This window comes from Homalodisca vitripennis, chromosome 5 (genome assembly GCF_021130785.1).
Source record: "Homalodisca vitripennis isolate AUS2020 chromosome 5, UT_GWSS_2.1, whole genome shotgun sequence".
Taxonomy (NCBI): Eukaryota; Metazoa; Arthropoda; class Insecta; order Hemiptera; family Cicadellidae; genus Homalodisca; species Homalodisca vitripennis.
In genome coordinates this window covers 94,362,008-94,389,088 of record NC_060211.1, presented here as the reverse complement: position 1 = coordinate 94,389,088, position 27,081 = coordinate 94,362,008, and the positions used below count along the sequence as shown (strand labels likewise).

The 27,081-nt window shown below is 34.4% G+C and overlaps 1 protein-coding gene across 2 annotated transcripts in view; it reads right to left on the bottom strand.

The window, feature by feature from the left end:
• LOC124362540 overlaps positions 1 to 27,081 on the bottom strand; it is a 412,553-nt gene that overhangs the window by 51,996 nt on the left and 333,476 nt on the right. For both annotated transcript variants that reach the window (XM_046817139.1, XM_046817140.1), the window contains exon 3: positions 18,273 to 18,313. The gene's annotated coding sequence lies outside the window, so the exon portion shown is untranslated. The remainder of the gene's footprint in view (positions 1 to 18,272; positions 18,314 to 27,081) is intronic.

Here is a 27,081-nt window from a genome sequence, read left to right as displayed (position 1 = left end):
TCTCCTAGCCGATCATTCACCTGATTCCACATATAGGCTACTTAAGCTTTTAAGTCCTGAATTCCTCAGACGGACTTCCTGCACCTTTCAACACCCTAGAATTTCCTCCTGGGCCATAAATCGTCAGATTTCATAATTCCTTTATCACATTAATCCTCACTTCTTATTGAGCATTGGGCTTGAGGAATTGTCGGGGATTTTATATTCCAGCACGGATATCCAACATCAAGATCATAAACGTTGTTGTTTCAGTATCTTTGACTTCCGTGTTACTGTTTCCCAACACCCTCGTTACATTTGAAACTGAAATTTGATCTACTAAAATTATTAGGTACACCTACACACCAGACCTCAATCTCAAGTTGTGGACATACAGTACACATTTTTTTTATGTATACCAATTCCAAAAATTATTTATTTTATACTTAAGGTATCACAATTTTACTCATAGTACAAAGACAATGACAATACAACATTGAAAACCCATAATGTCAGAAACTCATGATGGATATGTTTTAAGCTTTACATACGTACAGACACAGTCAATATATGACTACAAAAAATGTAGCAACGATTTACTTTTGAAAACAATCAAACAACAATACTAACTTTTACAGCTTTGTGAAAAAGTCGCTTATTTCAAACCATTAACACTTTCACCAATGTTATTTACCGATAACGTTTGTTTCCCGTGACTCCGTGAAAAATCTACGGTAATAACGAAAGTGAAATAACTTATTGATCAAACGTATGAAAAAGATGTTATAAACGCACCAATTATATCCTATAGAATGTATAATCTATATTTCCACATTTCCTTAGATTTGCATCAAACTTTATTCTGTTAGCTCCTCCCCATCAGAAATGAAAGCAAATAATTGTTTAGTCATGTACAATATGGCACTAATAAACAGTTATAAACTAGTAATTGGAAGGCCCAACTACGTAACAAAACATGATTTTTCATAATCAAACACATGCCAGGGAAAATAATAAAATTATTTTATCGATACTCTAGTGAAAAACAAATCCCAATACAATCTAATTCCAAATTAAAATATGGAAAAATCGAAATATTTCTAGTCCTTATTTAAGTGAATAGCTAATATTAATTCTGTCAATTAATACATATAGATGATACAAATTAGATTATAATTGGGCTGAGAAACACTGACATGTTGCGTTGCTATAAGAGTGGTAAAGAATGAGGGGAAAACGTGTGGTGTTGTATTAAATTATCTGGGTCACGCGGCCGACAAGCCCAACAGCTGATTAGTTCGCGCTCCCGCCACGCCACGCTGTGCGTCGCGATAACCTATACACTGTCCAATCACAATTCAAACCCCTTACTTTCCACATACGATGGTCAACAGAAACTAATAAGCCGTATAAATAATACTAAAACTAAATGTTATAATTTTTGAACACACGCTAATTTTCACTTAATTAAATTAACTTTAATTTTGAAGCGTCTAAGCGTTCCAACCACATTTCTCTGAAAATCCAAATAATTTAGAAAATTTAAAGAGTAAAGATATGAACAACAATGACTCACGAAATGGAGTTGCCAAATACGAAATCACTAGAATCCAAATCATTATTTATATTCTAGTACTACCTACATTCTTTATGAAAAACTTTCAACTATGGACGTTTAATCATATATCACATAGAATTACAATGCGCGGTATAAGTTGGTATCAGTGCAAACAAGTTCGAGTATTTTCCTGTGTATGCCTAAATGAGAGATAATCGATTTCCGAGCGATCCAAGATGTCGGACTTTGGATCTGAGTTAAGCTGTGATTGCATTGACAAAAAGTTTCGCAAGTTTTATATCCGACAGTAAAATGTTGTTAATCTGAAAGGGTGTAAAAGCTCTCACGAGCGCTGTCGAAATCAGTGTCGGACGGTTGTACATGAGAATTACAGAGCAGTGTCGACCAGTTGTTTACGAATTTTGTGAGTGGCATCGGCCATTACAATCTAAATCGTATACATTTGCGAGACATTACTGTCGTGTTTGAACAGAGTTTGCATTGACTGTCGCAACAACCAACGACAGTAGGTGCCGTAAGTACTCGTACAACTTTACTCGCTAGTGACAACGCCACCCTTAACGATAGCGCAGGGTCAAATTCTGTCTGTGACCGTTGCACTTTTTATCAGTGAAGTTGGCCTGTAGTTTTAAATTAAACGTTAATCGTTAGTTTAGACAATATCGACGGTTTTTTTAGGTTTAAACTTTGAGTTATTTATGACGCCATTCTTGCAGGCTAAATTCACACTAGCCTGCACATCCTGACAGACACGTTCGTTTTTAGTGTGAACCGTTAGTTTAGGCAATATCGACGTTTGATTAGGTTTTAGAAATGAGATACTGGTGTCATTCTTGCAGGATACTTAACACTACCTTACATCATTACAGAATTCATTAAAATTTATGTCACTCGTTAGTTTTCGTTAATTTAAAAATATTTTACATTAGCTTAGACCCTAACTCAGTATAATTTGGGTATAACCTATTGTGCATGGTAACTTCACACTAGCCTACAACATCACAAAATTGATTACAACTGATGTCATTCGAAGTTTACGAAGATTTAACGTTAGTGTAGATTAATTTTAACCCAGTTAAATTTGGCTACGAACTATTGTTGGCCAACTTCACACTAGCCTACAACATCACAGAATTGATTACAACTGATTTCATTCGAAGTTTACGAAGATTTAACGTTAGTGTAGATTAATTTTAACCCAGTTAAATTTGGCTACGAACTATTGTTGGCCAACTTCACACTAGCCTACAACATCACAGAATTGATTACAACTGATGTCATTCGAAGTTTACGAAGATTTAACGTTAGTGTAGATTAATTTTAACCCAGTTAAATTTGGCTACGAACTATTGTTGGCCAACTTCACACTAGCCTACAACATCACAGAATTGATTACAACTGATGTCATTCGAAGTTTACGAAGATTTAACGTTAGTGTAGATTAATTTTAACCCAGTTAAATTTGGCTACGAACTATTGTTGGCCAACTTCACACTAGCCTACAACATCACAGAATTGATTACAACTGATGTCATTCGAAGTTTACGAAGGTTTAACGTTAGTTTAGATTAATTTTAACCCAGTTAAATTTGGCTACGAACTATTGTTGGCCAACTTCACACTAGCCTACAACATCACAGAATTGATTACAACTGATGTCATTCGAAGTTTACGAAGATTTAACGTTAGTTTAGATTAATTTTAACCCAGTTAAATTTGGCTACGAACTATTGTTGGCCAACTTTACACTAGCCCGCAACTTCGCAGAATTCATTAACATTGACGTCAATCGTTAATTTACATTAGTTTAGGTTAGTTTAAAGGATTTGACGATAGTTTAGAATTTTAACCTAAATCGTTATCTCATTGTTGAACCTTAACAAACGTCGATATTGGATAAACTATCTTAAATTTAAACTAACTCTAAAATAACTATTAGCACTAAAATTAAAGTGCACGCCAATTTCACAGACACAATCATGTAATGTATCGACTCTCCCCCTTATCCTGTATGATTAGATCCTCGAACATACCAGGAAGCACGAAGACCAACTAGGAAGGCTTAAAAGGGGATCAGCCTCACCTTAAAAAGTAAATTATTTGCGACAAATGCTGTTTACGATATATAAAAAATAAGCAGGCAATTTTACTTTACGTCACCAAAGTTAAATGTGCTCACTCAACATTACAATTTCACAATTAAACCTTTTAAATGTTTTAAATATAACAATTAATAGAGATAGATATTATTTTTAGGTTTTGGATTATTGGATCATACTTAATACTTGTCTACATGGGTTATTATGTTTAAATTTATAGATGTTCCAAAATTAAAACTTCGCATTTAAGTTATAGTCATAAAGCTTACATGGTCTATACATTAATAAAAATTCGATATAAATGTCGAGATCACAAAATTGATTGAAACAAATGCTTTGAAAACGAGTGACAGGATAATAATATTTCGGACATTTGCAAACGTTATATGTTACAACAAAAATAACATTGCATTTCGAGAATTGAAATTTATTGTCTTGTGCAGATAGATGTCTAAACCCCCAATACATAAACATGCACATCGTATGTTCATCGCGTGGGTTCATGCTAACCAGTCTCGACGTCATGATGTTGGTATACCAGTTTGGTATAAATTGAGTTTTTGAGTTGCAGTTCGTTGCCACAATATTTTATTATTTATGGTTTTTGACACCTAAAGAAGAGAGTATGTCTTAATCTTGGAAACGTAGTGTTCCAGCTAATCGGTGGCTAATACCCGGTTTCACATTATACTTTCAAAATATCCATCGTCAATAAAAACCATACAATAAAAGAATGAGTGATTAGAAAAGAAAGGTTACTTGATTTTCACTGAATGTTTTGTGGAGCAATTCACATATCTAAAAGTGGTATGATAACTAAATTTGCCCGGTCTTATCCAATATTGAAAATTAAGTTCCTATATTTGCGTTATGTGCTTTAACTTTTGTACGTGGTTTATTGAATTACTACATGTTATACTCGTAATATTAACAACCATATACATCAGATAGTGTGTAGTTTTCAACATAACAATTCGAACATCGGGTTATCCAGACAGAACACTATTTACCAGATTAATCATTTAACACATTTTTTTACTTGATCATTAAAATATTTTAGGTGTTCGGAACTAAAATTATGGACATAAAATGTGGCAACATTACATTGTGTGTAACGAGGTATAAAATGTTGTATGTCACAATTACCACGAACGAGAATAATGGTACGTTATTTGTCAGATAACGGGGGAAGTATAAGTTGGATGGATACCTTTGTTAGTTGAGCTCTTTCCATATGTGATGGGAGGAGGGGCAGAGGGGAGTTTATCCCCCCCCCTGACAACCACATCGCCATGGCAACTCGCTATACAGCTGTTAGCAACAGTTTTTAGCTGGCAGTTTATTGGACTATTCCACGGCACTCGCCGCTGTATTGACTCTACCCAAACGAGGAAACTATACCTATCGGTCTCCGAGCCTTCGTTTTGTTTAACTACGTGATATACTGATAATCACCCCCCCCCCCTCTCACCCCTTTGTTACTGACCCTACTCTCTACCAAATTCATATTTTACCATCTCGACCATTTTCTTTATCATTATAAGTAAGATGGACAGGGCCACTGCTGTTTCAAAAATTATCCCCTTTTAATTTATCTAAGCTCCAAGCATTAAGCCCGTGTATTCCGTGAAATCCCCTAATGTGAGGACAAATTTAGTAAAAAACCCCTTACCCGGTGCTGTAATGTATGATTACACGTTGTAAAAGTTACCTACTATAGACCGATCTGTCGTCTTCATATAACTGCTTGATTATATTTATTTTTAATAAGAAAATTACCTGTTTACATATAACTAAATTCATAAAATTACAAAGAGTAAAAATCTAATATGAAATAAAAGCGAGACTAAGTAATGGTGTATAGTAAATTAATTTCTACAATTAAATTACGGTACTAAATTATGGTTATGAGATAGACGACATAAATACAATATTTACGTCCGTGTGTTCATCACCATGTATATGATTTATTTACATTAGTAACATCAACTGGGCCAATGCCAATTTTTGTAAAGCCGCATTTCGTTGTAAACACGCAGCGAGGGTAAATTTCCGCATTCCCGCTATCCTTTTAAATCGTTCGTCGCCAATAATCACTTTTACTGAACTTTACGCTGCAATCAAATATCATTCGTAAATCAAAACACTCTAAATTTGTATACTTATATGACAATAAAAATTATTTTTTGTGATTGAATTAAATGAATGAGAACGTCGTTACAGCAGCGAAATATTTGTATAAGTTTTATCCACTCAAATGATAGTGATACTAAATATATAGAACATTACAAAATTAAAAAATGACAACAATGTGGTAAATAGATACGAAAGCGTAGAGCTTCACTAATTTATTCCAATTACTATTTGGAAATGTTTCCTAATAGTACACTAAGAGGTTTAAAGTTGGAGTCAAAGGCTGAAGTAAAAAGTTTCAAGTTTCTCGTTGTAAGAGATCCAGCTTGTTTCCCCGGCCGAACTTTTCACTGGATGTTCTACTCTTCACGGAGTGAATTTAATTCGGCACTTTCTTAATTTTGCTTTTACGTGAATTACCTCTCGTAATATTTATAACTGAACTTTCCTGTTTTATTCGTTCTTTTTAATTAAAACTCGCGGTACGCATTCACGAGTACGCATTCGTGTACGCACTAAAACTTTCAATACATATATAATACTGTAAAATTATATTTTATATTGTAAAAACCGAGAACGATTGTTCGAAAACGATTCAACGCCAATTAAATACAACTGGAATAAAACAGATTAAATATTTAAATATAAACAGGCACAGACATAAAGTTCGTGTTTTATTTGTATTTTTAAGGTAAAATTCCTTGACGATGCTTAACAACAAAGGTTTTCAATTTTACGCTAAATTATCATAATATTTACTAAAATAATTGTCCGTAATTACTTGATTTGAGACACACACTACTGATTGGGCTTTAAAAAAGCGAGAAAAACAGTACGAATTAACAGATTTCAAGTATTTAATACGAAAGTTATTTAATATAAAAATGTGAGTTTGTTTGGTGAATGAGTAAATAATGTTTTCAGCATTTAACAATAAATCTTAACTTTAAAATTGTTTATACTATTGTTTGATCACCAGTTATAAAATATATACAAGTAATCTAAACATTGAAAACAAACATAATGTTTGTTAAAACACAGATACTGATTTTGTAAATAAAACTGAAAATAAACACTTATGGAAATTTTACAACAATAGTATAAATAATATAAAATGAGGTGTTTATATATTGATTGCCGAATGCAATTAACGTTACTAAATGCAAAGTACGCAGCATGAAATATCTTGGTTAAAGTAAAGAATTACTAATCAAAATGTAGTAACTAGGTTTATTATCTGTGTTATTTCCCAAAGCAATGTAAAATGTTTATTTATTTTTCGTTTATTACACAATACTGAAACAATTGAGTACTTTTATGGTCCGTATGAAAATTCTTTAATTTATTATTCAATTAATATTACCACTAAGTGAATTTTCACAATTCTGAATTCATCAAATGTAATTAAAGTCCCCGATAAATTAAAGAAAACATAATAACTGTACAGTTTTGGTTGGCACGTTCTCAGAGTACATTGGAAATACCCTTTTCCATTTACATGAATCCTTTTCAGAGTAGGCTATGCAACTGGTATAAACAAAGTTGTGCACAATTCTTTTTATTACTATTTAATAATCAGATAACCCACGCACTCAGACAATTCTCAGCTACTTTTTAAACACGGTTTATCGCATAACGGCTCTTTAATTTACCAAGAATATTATGGCCTACGTGTAATTTAATTCTTTACTAGGCTACAATCAGGGTCTTCTTTTTGTATCTAATAACAGTATTTTTTTTATTTAAAAAATTAATCTCAGTTTTAAAATATTTAATAACTAGTTGGAGACATAACGTTATTGATTGTAAAAAGTACAGTGACACAAAATGGCACAAGATTACCGTATGAACTACTAACTCCCACGCGGGGTAACCACACAGGCTGATATTGCGACTGGAAGGATGCCAGTTTGACATATACGCCGTATTGTGAATAGATTACCAGCGTATTCATAAACCCCACATATACGAATATCTTTCTACTTTAATTGCAGTATTATTTTTATTTTTTAACGAAAAATAAAACCATTTTTAGTTGGTTTTTAAGAAGATGCAGTTTATAGCTTACATAAGATTACTACAGCCATTATAGAGAACTTTATATTTTTCACATATGAGATGGTTTGTATCTTTACAGTACTTGAAAATAAAACAATTACATAACCATAAAGGCCTGGTGGAATTACCAAATTAAGTATATCCATTCAAAGATCGAAAATATTTTATTTATTTTGGTATCTTATAATGAATAAGATAAAACTTCTTTTTTGACAAATACTTTGCTCACCATATTTTTGCATGTTAATAAGTAAACACGAAGAAAGAGTAGAATATATAGAACTAGTCTTTTTTGTTAAGTGTAATACATTATTTTTATTAACGGCAGATTAAATAATAAATTCAAAATGATATGTTAGTAACTTTAGTCTAATTATAATTAAGGATAATTGTAGCCTAAAGTATTATGAAACGTATATTTTTTAAACTTTAAGTACCGGTAGTGATTTCTGTAACTGTAAGTACACATTTAGTATAACATAACAAATAAAAATATTACTTTCCCTGCATTTTCCGTCTGTACACTTTATTCATAGATTTAAAATTTTAATACATACAGATTTTAAAGTTTGCATTTAATGTCATATAGTATTCCTAAGAATCATGTTAAATACGTTTACTACAATACTGTCGTACTAATACACTGCTATGTTATGTTGGAAACATCAGCATTGCAAGAAACAAATGTTGGAGATAAAATACTCACGTATTTTAGATATTAAATAAACACTCGATTTTAAATTTTCACTCAACATTTAGTCACTGGACATATGTGTAATCCAGTTTTGAAGAAGTAACATTCACAAGTTTCACACACAACACTGGAACAATGCACAATATGTCAAAGTTATGGGGGGGGGGCTTACATTTTACACCCTCGTACCGCAGCTAAGAACGAACACCACAACAGCATACCTCCAGAGGATACATTAACAAATGAAGATCCGGTAAAACAGAAGCTCAAATCGCGTATAGGATCTCGAGTTTGTTGCCGAAGACGGTGTAAGGGTGAGGGGGGGGGTTCGTACACAGGACTCGCATCTCGCTCGCCTGGAGACCTAGGGCATAACTACCCCCGGGCCTGCACCTGACCTAAGGGCTAGGCCCGTCTCCAGGTGCTCGCCCTTGCCTTCCCGGCCCGGACCCTTCCAGTCCGGGCCAACCTGCCCTCCCCCGGCTCCCACCCCTGACAATCCCGGCTCTGCTACAACCAGTCCCGTCAACTAACATGTTGCAGGCTTCAACTTTATCGGTAAGAGCCTTTAAAAACACAAACATAGATCTGCATTTATACCGGCTCATATTTTAGGACGCAAGGTCAAAATTGAATTTGAGTCAAACGATTGAATATTATTGTAAAAAAAAGGAAATTTACAAACATGGTGTTTCAAACATCATGAAACTCTTTCTTGCCTATGTAAAAATTAAAGAATCAAACAAAGTTTCAAGCCTACAGCCTAATTCGTTCTAGAGTTGTCTACGGACACAAACACGGGACACGAGAGACGTTCTGTTAGCTTCTTCAATAATAGGCTGTTTTGCTAACGCCGCCGTTCAGTAATTGATTACCTAACTTGTAAACGATTTTGCTATTGTCACTAAATTCACTATAGCACTAAACAGGGAGGTTTCCTTCAAATAAACGGTTTAACAATAAATGTAAAGTCCAGAATCTCGTATTAAGAATATAATTGGTAATAGAGATATATTTACCTCCATTACATTACAATCAGTTCAAATAGTACATGAAGAGTTTATAAATAACAACCGTCAGACACCTTGGCGTAAAGTTTATTCTGTTCAGAGCAACTCTGATCTCAGTGATCACATAAGTAGTTGAAATCACGTATCAAGTCTGTTGGTTAAGGTGCACTACTTGTAGCATAAAGAAAAGTCCGACTGATAGCTTGTACTGCTTGTATTAAATACGAGCATTGCCTACACTTGATCTGAAAATTATCCTAAAAATAAGGCCGACATTTAAATTCACTCTAAATATACTTTAATATAATTACAACACTTTGCTGTAATAAAAATATGTACATTAGAACTGTTATAACTAATTGTTATAAATAATTATTGCTTTTTATTGTTGCGTGTAAATACAACTCCTCCACAGAGAACACCGCGGTTCCTGAACCTGAAGAATTACAAGCCCTCGACAGACCAAGCACTCAAGTGCTACTGAGAAACGATTTTATTAAACCAGCTACAACAGTGGTTGGTAAGACATAGAATGTTTGAATTTTAAAATGGATGTTACTCTATTTGTTTGGTAAATATGGTAATTAATAATACAATTTAGACTGATTATGCGATGATGTATTTGTGAAAAGATAGTCTTCCTAAAAAGATGCAACTTGGAGATTGTTTGTGTGTCGAGTCTCCTTTCACCATCCACCTCCCTGAGGCGTCCTCAGTGTAGTCACTCCTGCTCAGACTCTTATCGGGTCGCATAGTTGTCAACCTTGCGATAGCATTTGTTCTTCTGGCAGAGCATAACTGCATTATTAAATCAATATATGTTTCATAATATGACAACTAGATAAAAAAGAAAATAATACTAAAAAAGTAAAATAAAATAAAAACACATAAAACACAAAAATAAAAAATATTATTATATTATTAATATTATTTAATTATTTATATTTATTTATTATTTTATTTTCTTAATTTTTCAAATTTTATTTTACATATAAAATATTGTGGGTTTGTCTTGATAATATAACGAAGAAAATATATTTTCAAGAATATATAAATATTATACATTTTAAATTACCTTGTAATTTTGAAGACACCATTCCACATGGATTTAAGGAAATGCAATCCTCAACACAATTAAAAATATTATACATTTTTATTCTTCTTTACTAAACTTTTTTACATAAAATCACCTTAATCTAATAGTAAATTTTTATGTTGTATTTTATTATTGTTTTCATAACTATACACACGTGTTTATTAAAACACGACATATTACACTTTATTTTATATGTAAATAATATAAATATAAAGTGTATATATATATATATATATATATATATATATTATATATATATATATATATATACACACGGGAATGTTATTACGAGCAATGCAAAAAGTGCAAATATTTAAAAACTATAGGCCTACGCACAGAAATTAAGTTAGAGAACATTATTCATTAATTGAAATCCGTGTATAAGCATAATATAAAAACAGACAATTACGTTAAATTTTAAGGTTACCTACAAATCAATAAAATCTGTTTTGAAATATATAACATTTTTTCGAAAAACAAATGTACGTATACAAACAATTTGGAAAAAAGTGCATATCATCACCGTATCTAGTAATAATCTCGTATATTAATGTAAACATTAACAGTTTTCGGATTAATTAATTGTAATTTTCTACCTACGAAATATTTAGTTACATCCCAATAACAAAAAAAGTAACAATTGACAAGTGATAGCCACGTGAAGAACCAGCTGATGAGCGCGCGCGAAGATTACGGTAAGTAGAGGACGACTGGGAATATTGCAGACACCAGCATTGTTTACAGAGAGAGTGAGAGGGGGAATCGATGCTTCCCCATCGACTCTCACAGCTGATCTCCCCCCCCCCCGCACCATCGGTCACGCTACTGTCACAGATAAATGAGATTCCTGGCCAGCCTACCTATCGCGAGCCGCAGTGTACAGTGCTGCTCTCAGCGAGGTCGAGCGGAACTACGAAAAGTGACACTAAAACACCGTAATCTCGTCCATCCAACTGGAACCGCACGACACAAACGGAGCAAGAATTCTCTATTTACTTTGTTGTTTTTATTTTCAAGAAGCATATTGAAAGTTTCTCTGGTCGGCTACATAATTAATTATTGTTCAAAGAGTTTGTTTTTATTTACATTACCACTTTTGTATATTTAAATTTATGTAATTACATCAATAAAATTAACCTAGATACGTTTAATGTGTTTAGTTGTGTCATTATGTAAAACCACGACTTAACTCAAAAAAATACTGAACTATTCCGTTACTGCCACAATTTGCACTGTACACATGGAGGTTCGCCCTGACTGGAACCAAACACGTGATCAACTCATATAGAGTTTCCTGTATTGCGAGTATTTGACCTCTTTCTACTGAATACATCCATGACACGGAATCTTTGTGTGTAAAACTCATTTAAGTTCATAAAAAAGATATATTCAGGGTGATTGAGTAGGAAGGTTTTACAGATACAAACGATTATACTTTAAACCTCGTTAAGCGATTAAAACAACTGAAATGTACATCTAATTTATTACAAAAGAGTAGCTAGTATAATATTGAATGCCTACCATCTACGTCAAAACGATTTTTAATGTAAGCAGTGGTCGATGGTCAGTTTCTATAGTTGACGTTATAAAACACAGGAGACGAATCACTTGACATTTAATTCAATCTAAATATTCTTTAATAAATACAATATTTTGCTGTAGTACAAATATGTACATTGGAGCTTCAACAATCTCTCAAAAGTGAACCCCGTGGTTCCTGAACATGAAGGATTACGAGTCCTCGACAGCCCAAGCACTCCCGCACGCGCACCCACAGGCCCCCTGATGGTCTGGCTGCCCTGTCAATCATCGACTGTGCTCCTAATGTGCATCGATGACGTTTATTTTTTTCTTACTAAATTTAAAAAGAAAACTAGCCAAAACATGTAGTTATGAAATAATACGTCTAACGTTTAAAAGGTTTTATCAAAATCATATTAACGATTAATTTTATGGGACACTTAGGGTATTCGGCTTTATGTGATCCTTTGACCGTAGTTGGCGGGGGGTGGGGGGGGAATTTTTATTCTAGCCCCGTTAGAACAATGTTAAACCTCGTGCACACTTTTAGGACCTTATTTAGTAGTTAGAATCATGTGAGATGTATCGCTTTAAACGTGTAATTAGTACGGATCTAAACACCTTCTAAATGTTATCGATATTTCTAATAGTTATTCAGTAAAATGTCAAACTTCTTTGAACTTCATTATTTACATACTGAACAATTATAAATAATAACACTTAAAAAGTGCATGAGGTTAAACATTGTATTTCTGGGGGTAACGTCAAGGCAGGGTCCTTAAAGGTAGCTCTAACACACAATTCTGAGCTTATGAAGATTGTAGATTAAGTTTTAAAAAGGCTAGTTCATAATGACGATCTCCAATTTGGTATTAAGTTTATAAAAATATGATGATGTAAACTTATTATGTTCAACGCTTTAGTAATGAAGTTGATCCAATAACGTAAAATTTAGAAAAATATGGATAATGTTTTGGCAAGAACAATTTTTGTTTGCAAAACGTTAGGTAATACAGTACTTATTTTGAAAAAATAAGAGTGTTGTAATTTTTATCAGATTTAAACACTGCGTTTTTAGAAGATTGAATTGAGTTAGTATTTGTAATTATATTAATACATCTTACAGGATAATAGCCTCATTACATTAAGCACCGTTAGCTTTCAAATAAAATTTACTGGGCTATTCATATAAATATATGAACAATTCAGAGTGCCAATGTATAACCATACACGGTATAGAGATAGAAATGGCTTGGATTACCGGGATAACAAAAGGTTGATTGAAAAGTGACAATCGGCGCAATCTGCATCTCATTAGGGAAGCAACTTTGACCAGCGTCGCAGATTGACTACCCCACCCCACCCTACCACACCCCTTCAGCAACTACGTATATTGCATTAGGAACGAGTAACGAAGAGTCCAGAGAATATTTCCAAATAATTAGAATTAATATTACAACATAACAACAATAACTACTTCGAGTTATGAAACTGTCAACGCCCGAGTACCATGCTGAGTAATGCCGTATAACGCAAATTGGCATGAGTTTCGATTTAAATGTTTAAGGACCTTCAATACCAAAATCAACAATAAGTTTAGAGGATTGCCAGAACGCCAAACAAGTTTTTGCGCTCAAGCTCCCCGTCCTAGGTCTGAGCTGTGAGAAATGGAAAGTCCTGGGATAGAACAAAGGGTAACGGGTTTTACTCCCCCTCCTGCTTCTCCTACTCCTCCTCCTCCTCCTCCTCCACACGTGTCATCAACCCGTCCTTACCAACCAACTACAACTACCAAACCTGCTGGAACTAACTAACAGTGAACACATGTGAGCTACGAAGATATGTATGTATACACTTGTCAATCTCTCACTGACAACTAAGGATGACATGTACACGAATGCTACGTAACAGGGCGTACTCGTAATTTCATGTCGGGGATGACAGTGTTATTTCGAACATAAGCAATATAAAACGAATATGCACAGTTGATTTTTATTATATTAAAGTAAACTATACACTCTTATACGTTATTGACAACTAACTATAAATGGAGAATACTAAGTTGTAAAGCTATAATTCTTCAAATTCTAACAGAAAACACTCGTAGAGAAAATGCATTGCTTTGAAAGAAGTCAGACGTCTTTATCTAATATAAGAGTAAGTAACATAAAAATTCTAACCAGTCTTATCTCATCTAAATACATACAATCGTAACTTTGCCCATCGGGTTTTGCTCAAAATCCGACATAAAACTTATTACTATTAAAATGTTTTTAATTTGAATATAAACCTGCATTCACTGTTACAGTATTTAACAAATGCATCAAGACTATTGCATATATGTTCGATCATACACAATAAATGGACTTTTGAAATCCACTTGAATGGTGTTAAGGTACCAAAAGACTTGATATGACGTATACACTACTTACGATTCCGTAACTTAAAAGTTGAATATTCCAGATTATACACTGATATAAAGTTATTAGAAAAATTAAACTTAATACACTTTACGGACAACACATCGCTGCGGCTCATCTGTACACTGAGGACACTAATCCAGCGAACGGCACTCTTCTGCATCACAAAAACTCCTTTCAAACAAGTCATTTAAGCAATTTCACAAGACGTGAGGCCATGACCTTACAGACAGAAAGTATCAATAATAAACCTGGCTAGGAGATTCAATATTTATCAGTAAGCTAACACTGACACTGGAAACATTTACCGGGTTTGGATCAAATTGTGTGAATGTAATAGACAGCAGCTATAACAACGTTTTATATCATAAAATTCACATAACTTTGAATATGAGTCAGTAATCAGAAACAATAAAATGTACCGATCTTTCAGCAGTACATGTCAGTAATATTGAATTATTTTAATGATAATAATAGTTTAATAAAAAAACAATTGCAAATTTGGGGGGTCCGCACTCCCTTGGACCCCCCGCTGGCTACGTCTTTCAGTGTTGCAGGTACCAGCGGCCTCTCTATCGATTCCTTTCTTCTGCAATTATTTATCCCTTTACCCCTTTGTTATCACTTCGAAGCAATTGCAATGGAGATATTAAATAACCTGCGTTGTTTTTTCTGTTATTTTTAATTTTAACTCGTCATTGATTAAAAAAATTATAACCTTTAGATGTTGCAGTAGGTAACTTATTAGATAACGATTTTAACAAATTATTACCAACGATATTATATGTACTAAATCTAACATCACAAGCAATTTTAAGAAGCTTATGATGAATACTGTATAATACCTACGTCATTAAATCACATTACAAAAGTTGAATTTACATCATGTTTCCAACTGAAGTCTTCTGTAAAAACTGTTTGATCCTCACGTGAAGTATGATGTAGCTTATAGTACAGAAACCGGGAGCCAATTTGCAACCGAGAAATTTCCTGTAAGCAATTAATCCAGTATCAGGAAAAGTATTCAAAAACCAGACGATATTTCTTAGCTTTTCTCAAACCATATTTATATCACTGTCAGCTAACAATACAAAGGCACTCAGAGCCATATGGTTGGCTGACACTAATTTAATTGGTAATTTATCTGACCATTCGTTTCAAGTGTGTCATGCTAAAATAATGATCTGATTAAAATAGTGGTTTGGTATTTTTAACCCTTTTGATATGCACCCATTTTTAACCTCTGCCATAAATAGCATTCCGGACCACTATTTTATTCTTGGGAAAATGTCCTCTTTCGATTTCACGAAAAATTTGATTGTGTCCTCATACAAATAAAATACTCTTAGCTCCTCGACTACTTCAGTTCCATAAAACAAACAATTTCCGTTGAAATGTCGAGTATAAAGATGTACACACAAGTAGCGAGTGATTGTAGACATTAGCGTTATGTGTTACCTTAAAATTACACACACTCTTGTTGCAGACGAAAGAAAAACAAGTTTCATTCTTTTAGTGTGTTTGCCGGCTGATGTATGAAGGTGAAAGATTAGACACAAAACAACTGGCAGAGACACGGCTGTGTTTGCGCGGTCCGGGTCCACAATAGCGGCTTTGTCGCGTGCTCAACGCAAGAGAAAAACATGATTTCAATGACAGAATGACGCAGTGAGAAGGTGCATGTAGAGCACAATAGGAGGACGTCGTCGTCGTGCGACGTGACAGATCCGTCGTTGTCGTTGACGAGGGGAAAGGTGATAACGGGACATCCCCTGCTCGTCATCCCCACGCCCCTCCCTTCATCGTCCTCTCATTATGTCAGAGAGCTTCGCTTTGAGCTGCCGCGCCGCAGCCATAACAATAATGCTGAGCTGCATGGGACAAAGAAATTTGTGCATCAATAGAATCATATTACTCAAATGTATGTCGTAATATCACTGGAAACTAGTGATTAATTGCCTGTTTACAGAGTGCAAATATGCTTTGCAATAAACACAATAAATGGTATTCTAAAAAAAATCTTTTTACATATAATCGCATTATAGTGAAACATAATTACGAAAACATTGAAATATTGATTTTTACATCATCACAAACTAACAAAATCTGGTGATTAATATTTTAAAACAATAAAGAACTACACATTAATTACACCCATGAAAAACCTACTTTTTTTTTTTTTTTTTTTTTTTTTTTTTTTTTTTTTTTTTTTTTTTTTTTTTTTTTTTTTTTTTACCGTAAATTTACCTCTAATTTGATTTTGGACAATAGCTTCCAATACATCCTGTCGTATATAATACGACTTAAAGAAACAATACTAAAACTCTGACAACAGAGAATTTCCAATAGTCTACCATACATAAACAATCCCAACCTTTTTATCGGGACTTATAATAAATACATTTCCTTACATTCGACATCACGCTGACCGGAAACGCAACGAAGTTGCTGGAAAATAAATGGATTAATTGAAAATGTACCAAACAACATTATAGACTTACAAATCCCCGCACATATTTAACAGTATGACATTTATAAAGTATTTCAACGTAAAAAGCCGTGTGCAAATTAATCAGACTTGCGTTAAAAATATGTTAAAACTGTCATTAAAAGTGTATAGCAGACGGTTTTATCGGCGAGGGAAGCACTGTCTTTCTTTATAATGCTGTTCGGGTAATATCGGGTTTATTCCATTCGTGTCTCTTCGTATTACTTCCGAACTAATCGCACGTGTAGACAAGGTTTCACACCCAGTTGATAGAACTGGGTAAGACGACACGACTGTGTAGATTAGAGAGTAAACTGCAGATCTGCTGCTGGCATGTTTGGCCTTGCCTGCTCTATTAATGCACCTGTTTACTGGTCCTCTAGTTCTACCGCTTTCCCCAGCCGTAGTAGCTCTCCTTGTGCTACTTGGGTACTTTCATCCGAGTTTCTTTACATCACCATAAGGGAACTTTGGTAAGGATTCGGCAGTTCTAATAACGACATCCTTTAAACAAATCTCTAAAACCAATTTCCATAGAGTTAAAGGAACAATCTAAAGTTTAATGAGATTTAAGGATGATTAATACGAACGCATTGATGAAAAAATGGTTTTATAAAAGACACAAAGTTAGACCTAGACAGTTCTTCCATCTATTTACAATATATACAAATTGATAGAAGCACCGTAAGGATGATGGATGATGATATTCCTGTTATATTGATATGATCAAAACGCTTATACACGAGGTAAAGGAGACGATACAAACAAAAACAGATATCTAGACCATACAGTGCAGTGCTGGGACACGGTAACGTCTTAGGGCGAGTCAAATTATACCGTAACAATTTAAACTGTGCACTACTACATAGGGCTTTATGACGGGTCATCTCACCTCCTCCACTGCCGAAATCTGAGTATGAGACAACTGTTCTTTCCTCGCAGTTCAGTCATTGACATTGTCGAAACACAAGCACTCATAGTTTAAAAATAATCATAGTAATAAACTTTTAATAATATACTTATTTTAAGTGTAAAAGTAACGCTGTAAAATGGTTTAGCTATAGTTAATTAGCCGTCAACACATTTATCTACCGTTAATATCACAGTTTGTGAACTGCACAGACATCAACAACATTATTTAATACACTATTAAATATACATGGATGTGAGTATTGTAGCTGGAGGTGGTACTTACAAGAGCATTCTTGTTGTAGTCTGACAATGCTTTCAGGCGTTCTGTAACATACAATCCTGCATTAGCACCTGCTCATTGATGTATGGCGCAAGATATACACTAAACTCTCCAAAGCATTGTACTGAATCGTTAATTAACATATCAGACCTGTGGGTCATCGGGTCATCACATTAGACAATATTAGGAAACTTGCCTTCTGGGATCCTTCGTTAAATTAATATTAATATATTATCCGTCTTAGATTATACAGTATCTTTCTCCATACTTCAAAGCCATTTTTTCAAAATCACTGCGAATTTGTTATAACGATGACAAAAAAAAAAGAAAATTAGAAAAACTAAAATATATATTTGCGTGAATTTGAACTAATGGATACCATCTTCACCTCGCTGTCAGGATTTTAATTAGGTCATAGCTAATACAATCAAAAGGTTATAGTCCACCTGTTAGAGATCGTGTCCTTTTAAATACTAATACTAATGGTCAGACTGAGTATTCATGATCTGTCTGCAATGTTCACTGATAGGTTGGTTTAGTTCTCGTTTAATACATTTAATTTTAATAGTTAATTTAATATTAACAATTTTATCGAAATAAAAAAATTATAATACATACAATTTACTTATAGAATAGTAAATAAGTTTTTTTTTTTAAGGAGATGCCTTATTCTGCCAGTTCTCATTGGCCACTAGCCTTTGTGAGGATATTATCGAACAGAATAAGGATTTCGAACAGTCACAGACAGGTTTTAAACCTGGCTATAACTCACTCAGACCCAATTAAACCGCTTGGCCTCCAATACTCCCCATTTAATGTTACTATATGGCATCAAATTAGAATAATAAATTTTAAAATCATGTTCTTCTTCATTGGTTGAGCGTGAGCGAAGCATATCTCTCGTACGACTGGATAATTTTTAGTTCCATCTGTCTATCCCTCTCTGTCAGTATCGCCTAATATCTCGAAAACGATCTTACCTACAGACTTCACGTGTTGCATGAAACTTCATTTATACATAGATAAGAATGAATTCTATCATGTTGCATTTCCAACCATGGAGTTTTACAGAGCGTCACCAGTCAGTAAACTTACGCCATTTCTTTCGTCCGCCAGGTGATATAAGAATGTCTCTTCTGTATGACTGTCAGTTGGTATATCTGTCCGCAAGACATCTCGATGATGAAATGAGCTACGGACGTAAATTTCAAAAGTATGCAACTTCAACGAAGCCTGTTGTTACACGACACGTGGTCTTGTGTATTCCCTACCTCGTTTATTCAAGGGAATAACATTTTAATAAAATTATTTCATTACATTAATTAAAAATAATCTCAGTACACCCCATGACTCCAGTTGTTAAGCCAGAGCTAGCCAGATAGCAGGAATGCGGGAGTCAGTAGCGTTAGTGTGTGTTCAGTGGGATGTGTATAATCTTTCAGGGGCCACCGCTCTCTCAACAGAATATAATGTTTGGCCATCCCGACCGCAAGAGCCAGTAGTTTACTACTGTCGTCACAATAGGCAGAGGCCGAAACCATTTCCATTTTCCCGTCTGGAACGAGGGCCGGGGCAAGAGGCAGTTAGGTATGTTAGTTTTCCCCCATTCTGAGCAGTTCTGGCAGCTGAAGCCACATAGATCAGTATCAACACTGTTGCCGTAGCAATAACAATTATGCAGCATGCATAAAAGTAAAAGATCTCTCGCCTTACTACAGTCATCGAGAGCATTTTCTCTAACGTATACAAGTTTAAATTTTGAAAAATTCAATATTAAGGTAGGTCATCATTACATTATACGAAACCACGGGCACAGCTTTCGCCTTTCTAAGAGAGGAATTCAAATCATTGGCATAGTTTTAAATCCCACCCCCTTCAAACTACACAGCCTATCCCCCAGAACACCAGAACTGTTAAACTGTCAAATGGTAATAGTAAGCAACTCTGTGTATATAAATAAACGTAACGCTGAAATTCATCTAGAATGATCCCAAATTACGTAAATTGTTCGATGTGACATTACAAGATACGGCAATGAGATCAATTGATGAAGATTCACACCCTTGTAATATTAAGGTATAAGTTATTGTCCATGCCACGTAGTACAATCAACAAACAAGTACTTGAGAAATAGCACTCAAAACTCGTCGTCATGTCAATAATTCGATACAAAATATTTACCTAATTTATTAGTGGCGAGTGTACGGCAAGAATGACCATAAATCACACAACACCGAATTCCTTTATTTAAAACGTCTTAAATCACCTCTACAACCACCGTTATCTCACTTGGTGTATTAACTAACCTAATGAGCACTTGAACACCCAATTACATTTAAAATGTTTACAATAATATAATATGCGGAGATCGCATATTGACTTTTAGTTGCGAGTTACGGAGTTCCGATACTGGTCGTCAGGGCAATCAATCTACGGTAACATGCGTCGTTAGGATGTGGATAGGGAGCTCAGAAGATAAAGTTGTGGGGATTGCATATTGACTTTTAGTTGCGAGTTACGGAGTTCCGATACTGGTCGTCAGGGCAATCAATCTACGGTAACATGCGTCGTTAGGATGTGGATAGGGAGCTGAGAAGATAAAGTTGTGGGGATCGCATATTGACTTTTAGTTGCGAGTTACGGAGTTCGAAGATTGGTCGTCAGGGTAATCAATCTACGGTAACATGCGTCGTTAGGATGTGGATAGGGAGCTCAGAAGATAAAGTTGTGGGGATCGCATATTGTCTTTTAGTTGCGAGTTACGGAGTTCGATACTGGTCGTCAGGGTAATCAATCTACGGTAACATGCGTCGTTAGGATGTGGATAGGGAGCTGAGAAGATAAAGTTGTGGGGATCGCATATTGACTTTTAGTTGCGAGTTACGGAGTTCGAAGATTGGTCGTCAGGGTAATCAGTCTGCTGGGTAACATGCGTAATTAGATACAAGTTCCGGGACCGCTTACTGACCTTTAGTTAATTTTGGGCGAGTTACACACAAGCAATACATATTGTTCACTTTGTACATTTTAAAGATAATGTTTTGCCAGATTGATTCTTTTTTACTCAGAAACGAGCAATAACACAAAATGATAGTAGGAAAGTATAAAAATTACTTGAATATAAGATATACTCTTTCACGTAAAATCGACACAAGGTGTAGTCAGGTTTACTTCATATAACAAGAGACTGAAGGTACCGGCTACCGGTAAAACTGTGCTAATAAACAAATTGTCTGCCAGGTTGATAAATGGCAGGGACAGGTAGAAGTTGCTGTAGGTCAGGAGAGGGGGCTAGTGAGGGGTTGAAGAATACCGCCACCTACCAACAGGATTGCCGTGTTGCGCTAGCTAAGGAGACATGCTTAATTTTTATGTGTTCAAATAAGTTTCAAGTGCAAAGTCTTGTAGTACTGTGTGTGTTACAATAGTTATACTAATTGAACTATATTCTTTCGTATTCATTCACAAATATTTAAACAACAATCTAGAATAACAACTTTCATAGAAACTACTCAAATAATAACATGTATTTATTATAATAATAATAATTATTATTATAAGAACATGTATTTGTATAAATTATATATTTTTTAAATTTGTCAATTTTTATACTAAGTGTAATTTTATACTAAATTAGCACTTACGTTTTGAAAGTGTTAATTTTTCTTCATTGCACAAAGATTTATATGCATGGCTGACTTTAGGCCTATGATAATCTTTTAACCAGGACAAAGGAAAATTTACTGAAGATAATAATTTGAATTTTAATACAGTATGTATATGAGATAAAAAAACTTCTAGAAACGTGCTCTTTTATGATTTATGACTTTAGGAAATGACTCTTTTTAATTCAATCTAATTTAAGACAATAAGGTTTTTTAATAAAATATCTCTGAAGTAAGTTAAATATTATAAATGGACACAAGTCAGATTTGATAAACAAATTATAAATATATAATATCCATCTTCACTCGTTTTCTGTGCGCCTGACTACAAAACACCCTCAAATACCACTTTGAAAACTAAAAATTCCTTGCTAGATGACTATAACTATTTAAATAGTTTTCTAATTTAAAAAAAGCAAGGGCTACAACTATGATTTTTCAATTACATATTAACAAATCCGAACGCTGACTCTAAGCATTTACATCAGGAAAGTAAAAATTATATTTACTATATTGCACCTTACAACAACATTATATTGATATCATTACGTTTATTCCATGGAATTTTAGATATACGTTTGTCTATTTTCGCAATGGAGAAACTCATTGTTAGGTTTAGGTTACCCCTTTTGTAAGTTAAACAAAAAATAAATAAATTACAAAACACCGATAGGAAACAGATTTTATGGGTTTACAGCACCTAGAGTTCGGAATGAGTTGAACAGCCTTGTGCGCCATGCGAAATCTCTGAGTAAAACCTAGCTAAATGAGGAGTGAGGTGGAAGGAGAGCGATGTAAACAAACGACTACAGCACCCGGAAGCTAAGTGGGAGTGAGGTGGAAGGAGAGCGATGTAAACAAACGATTACAGTACCCGGAGTACGAAATGAGTTCAGCAACCTTGTGCGCCAAGCGAAATCTCAGGGTAAAACCTAACTAAATGAGGAGTGAGGTGGAAGGAGAGCGATGTAAACAAACGATTACAGCACCCGGAGTACGGAATGAGTTCAGCAACCTTGTGCGCCAAGCGAAATCTCTGAGTAAAACCTAACTAAATGAGGAGTGAGGTGGAAGGAGAGCGATGTAAACAAACGATTACAGCACCCGGAGTACGGAATGAGTTCAGCAGCCTTGTGCGCCAAGTGGAGTCTCAGAGTGAAACCGTGTAATGTGTAAACAAGAAAGACTAATCTGGTCCGGACAATGTGGACGGAGACCGAGCCCTAGCTCTAGGAAGCTGGCGCTTGCCAGAGGCGAGGCCAGGGGCTACGACCGCAGTTATTTTCGTAGTTCTCTGGGCGGAAATAACTCACCCGCGTCGCGGCAACGGAGACTCACTTCTCTTCTAACATATTTTTATTTTGTTAAATGTGTGTACTTATATTTCAATTAGGGACCACAGGAACGTTTTGTAAAATTCTAACACTATGATATGCCATTTATCTATTCGTTTCGAAAAGAATCCCGATGAACCGATTCTCTGAAAGGATTACTGATACAAGTAAGGTAAATAGAAAGAAACCAATTGCGCAAGCTTTGTGTACTAAAACTTAAATGCAAGTATTTTATTGAAATTCCTTATACCAAATAGAACAACTTTTGAGCTTTGAGTTATAGTAAAGTAATTTACTGCAAGTTTTACGTACACTACGGTAAATTAGATTAGTTTGGCCATTAGTAATTCTATGAAGGAGCAGTAGGGCCGCTCTAATTGGCCTCTGATAGCCAAAGGGTTGATTTCAGACACTAAAATGTATAGAAACCATTTGTTCTTACGTAGTACCAAGTAATTCCTTACAAAAAATGTCATGTCATAAAACATATTGCCTTTTAAGTTAAAATAAAACTACTATGTATAATACTGTACATACTCGTAAAATAAGCTGACATATACATGTCGATTAAACAACATAAAGTCAATACTGTTTTTAAACTTATTCACACCCTCGCTTAATTCTGGACGATAAACGGTTCATACATTTAGGGGGAAAACACCTTTTATCACAGCGCTCACGAGGCAACCAGCCGAGCGCAGCAGAGCCTCAGCAAAGAACGAATTCTCAGACTCTTTATGAAAGAGGAGAAAACAATAGTCAAAACACCACGGGACTTCCAAGCAATTAATACGTGATCATATTTCCTTCTTAGTTGACAAACCAACACACTTATGCTGTTTTCTCTGCAGTCTTTGTAAGGTCTTAAATCGATACAAACACACAAAGAACCAAACCTCAACAGGTCGAAACTTGGAAGACTGGAGAAATAAATGTCTGCTTTTGAACAAAAAGTCCTGAGTCAAACTGAACAACAAAAGGTTTGAGAGTCTGGCATTCAGTTAGTGGGCCATCACAAATAGTCACTTCGGTCCAAAGGCGGAAAATGCGACACTATTGGCAGGAATTGTAATAAGAGAGGACTCAGTTTATTCACATGATTTACTAACGAAACATGTGTAGCTTCAAAATCAGGTTTAAGGTTATGAAAAGCCATGTGAATCTGATCAAAATTGTAGTGAATAGCTAGCTGGGCTCCCCTCAGTATATGGGTACGGCAGCCAACATCGTAATCTTTTCCATTCTAGAAAAAAGTTACTAAATAACACTGGCCAAATAAAACTACCTTGTGGAACCCTTGATATCTAATTACAGACAGAACTCTCTTCATGTATTCGTTACACTCACTCACGTTTACAAAAAACTGCAGGATGTAGCAACTCTTATAATGGCATTTTACAATAAAGAAGTAAACATGATATTGGCCAACAGCAAACACATTTCCACAACGTCCGTAAAAAGAGGAAAACGTGTTTCCGCCGTTGCAGAGTCGATGTCATCCCTTCAGCGAAGTACAGCAACCCACGACCAGTGAGCACATCGACACAATAGCGGTGCGGGGATGATGGGGAGTTGATCTCCTCCCCCACCCCAAAACCCACCCCTCTGACAACGCTGTCCGAGCTATTCATCAACCCGCAACACAATTTGCTTCTTAATACGAGCAGATTGCTTTCACCTCACTGATTACATTTAATTGTACTCGGAGAATTCTATGAGCAGTTAATTATTTCGGTTGGATTTTGTTTTAAACACGTTTTATGTGTTTTGAATATTACAGTGGTTAGTTATTGTCTGTGTATTAGTTGCATAACGATTTACTTCGATAAATATTTAGTCATACCACTCACGGTTATGTGTTACGCTCAAATTCATTGCCCATTGTTTAGTTAACTACTAAGTGATTTTTATTCCTTCCGTTTAGTGCTTCATGTTATAAAAACAAGCTATGACAACATCAACTTTACTATTATTATTTTAATTTTAGAATTAATTTTAGAACTCGCATACTCTCATATTATTAATATCGTAAAAACTGTCATTTCTGTATAACTCCTGTGCTAGAGTTTATTTAATGTTTTATTATGCCATACATCGTCAAACTATAGTCATAACGCTTCTATAGTTTGAACTTAATAGTAAGTCATCTTCTGGCGTCGATAAGTATTAAAAGCGAGGATTATCCATGTGGAGGTGTCATTGTTGAAAATTAAAAGTTAATAATTACAAACATAGCAAAAAATACAACGAATACATAAACAAATAACGAAACGCCATATTTTATAGGCATATAATTAAACTTTTTAGAAATTATAAAAATACATAAAAGTTATTCTTTGTAAATTCAGGATGAACTTTTGTTTTAGACTGCAGTTCCGGGTATTTCACAAAACTTACATGTCTACGTAGCTTAGGTACCCTACATATATTACAACGATTATGAGTTTTACACAAGTAACATGAACAATGAATGTTATTACCAAGTTTTCAGCACAGCTTCTGTTTATAAAATATTTACGAATTCATAGGTTTATTATTTTAGCCTATTCCTACCTCTATTTCGCTGAAAACGATATGCTACAGTGTTATGTTCAGGAGAAGCAAATATTTTCTGTACATTTATTCAAAAAATATATACAACAAATGATCAACACCACCTAGTGACGGGATATTGTACCTTGAGGTCATTATATGATTAATGCTAGAACCGAATACGCGTGTGTTATATTTATACTGCAAGCAACATAATTAAGGCTGAATTATTTTTCAATAACAAAACCCTGTAAAGCACCTTTTTCTAAATACGAAAACAATCTTTATAGATAATTCAACTAAGTGTTGTAAGCATTTGAAGAATAATGTATAGACTTTTTAATGGGGGCCAAGAAAAAATTTAAGATAGTGATGTAAAAAAAATTTGTATACTATTGAAGTATAGTAGAAACTTTAATTTAACGCAGTTTAGTATTTTAAAGGTCGCTGGAAGGAATGACGTATTTTTACCTATAACACATTTTATTTCTTTATGCAACATATTCAATAAATCATTTACTTAAAATACATTTAATTGAAAAATATCTTTCCGGGCATGGTTACAAAATTGCTCAAACATTCTGTCAATCAAATGCATGTAATTCCGTGGGGAGTGATCAACCTTGTTCAGTCTTAAGCGAAGTTATTTTTAAAGTCTGTCAATTAGAAAAAAAATACTAACCAAACTTAAATCGATTAAACTACAAAGAAAATACTTATGCGGACTCAAAATAGTGTCAAAATCTATACAAATTAATAAAACAGCAGCGATTATAACAAGAATATACCCTAAATCAAAAAAGTTTTGAAACATGGTAAGCATTCATTACTATGTCCGAGTATTTAATCAAGACGAGAATCGTTTTAGAATACTGATTTATTTATCTACTTGCAATATATGACAAAAATATAGTGCATACTTCCTTCTCTCCCTAAAAGAAATATTGTTTAAAACCATATAATTGCCTCATCAGAAGTACACTAGAATATGAGTGCATATAAAGTATTTCATTAAGAAGCTTTGACGAATCTGACAATATATTGTTTAGTACAACGTGGGAACATCCAAACGTAACTACAAGAAACATGAAATGAAAGGAGGTTTAGACATCGAACAACAAAACAAATGCATAAACTAAGAATAACTTAAATCGAACAGAAGACATCCAGAGAGAGAGAGAGACAGAGACAGAGTATTGACTGGGTTTGACCTAGAGAACAGAGACTGGGGCACGGGCGCCATACTGACCTACATACAGCAGCCGCTCTGGACTTTGCACC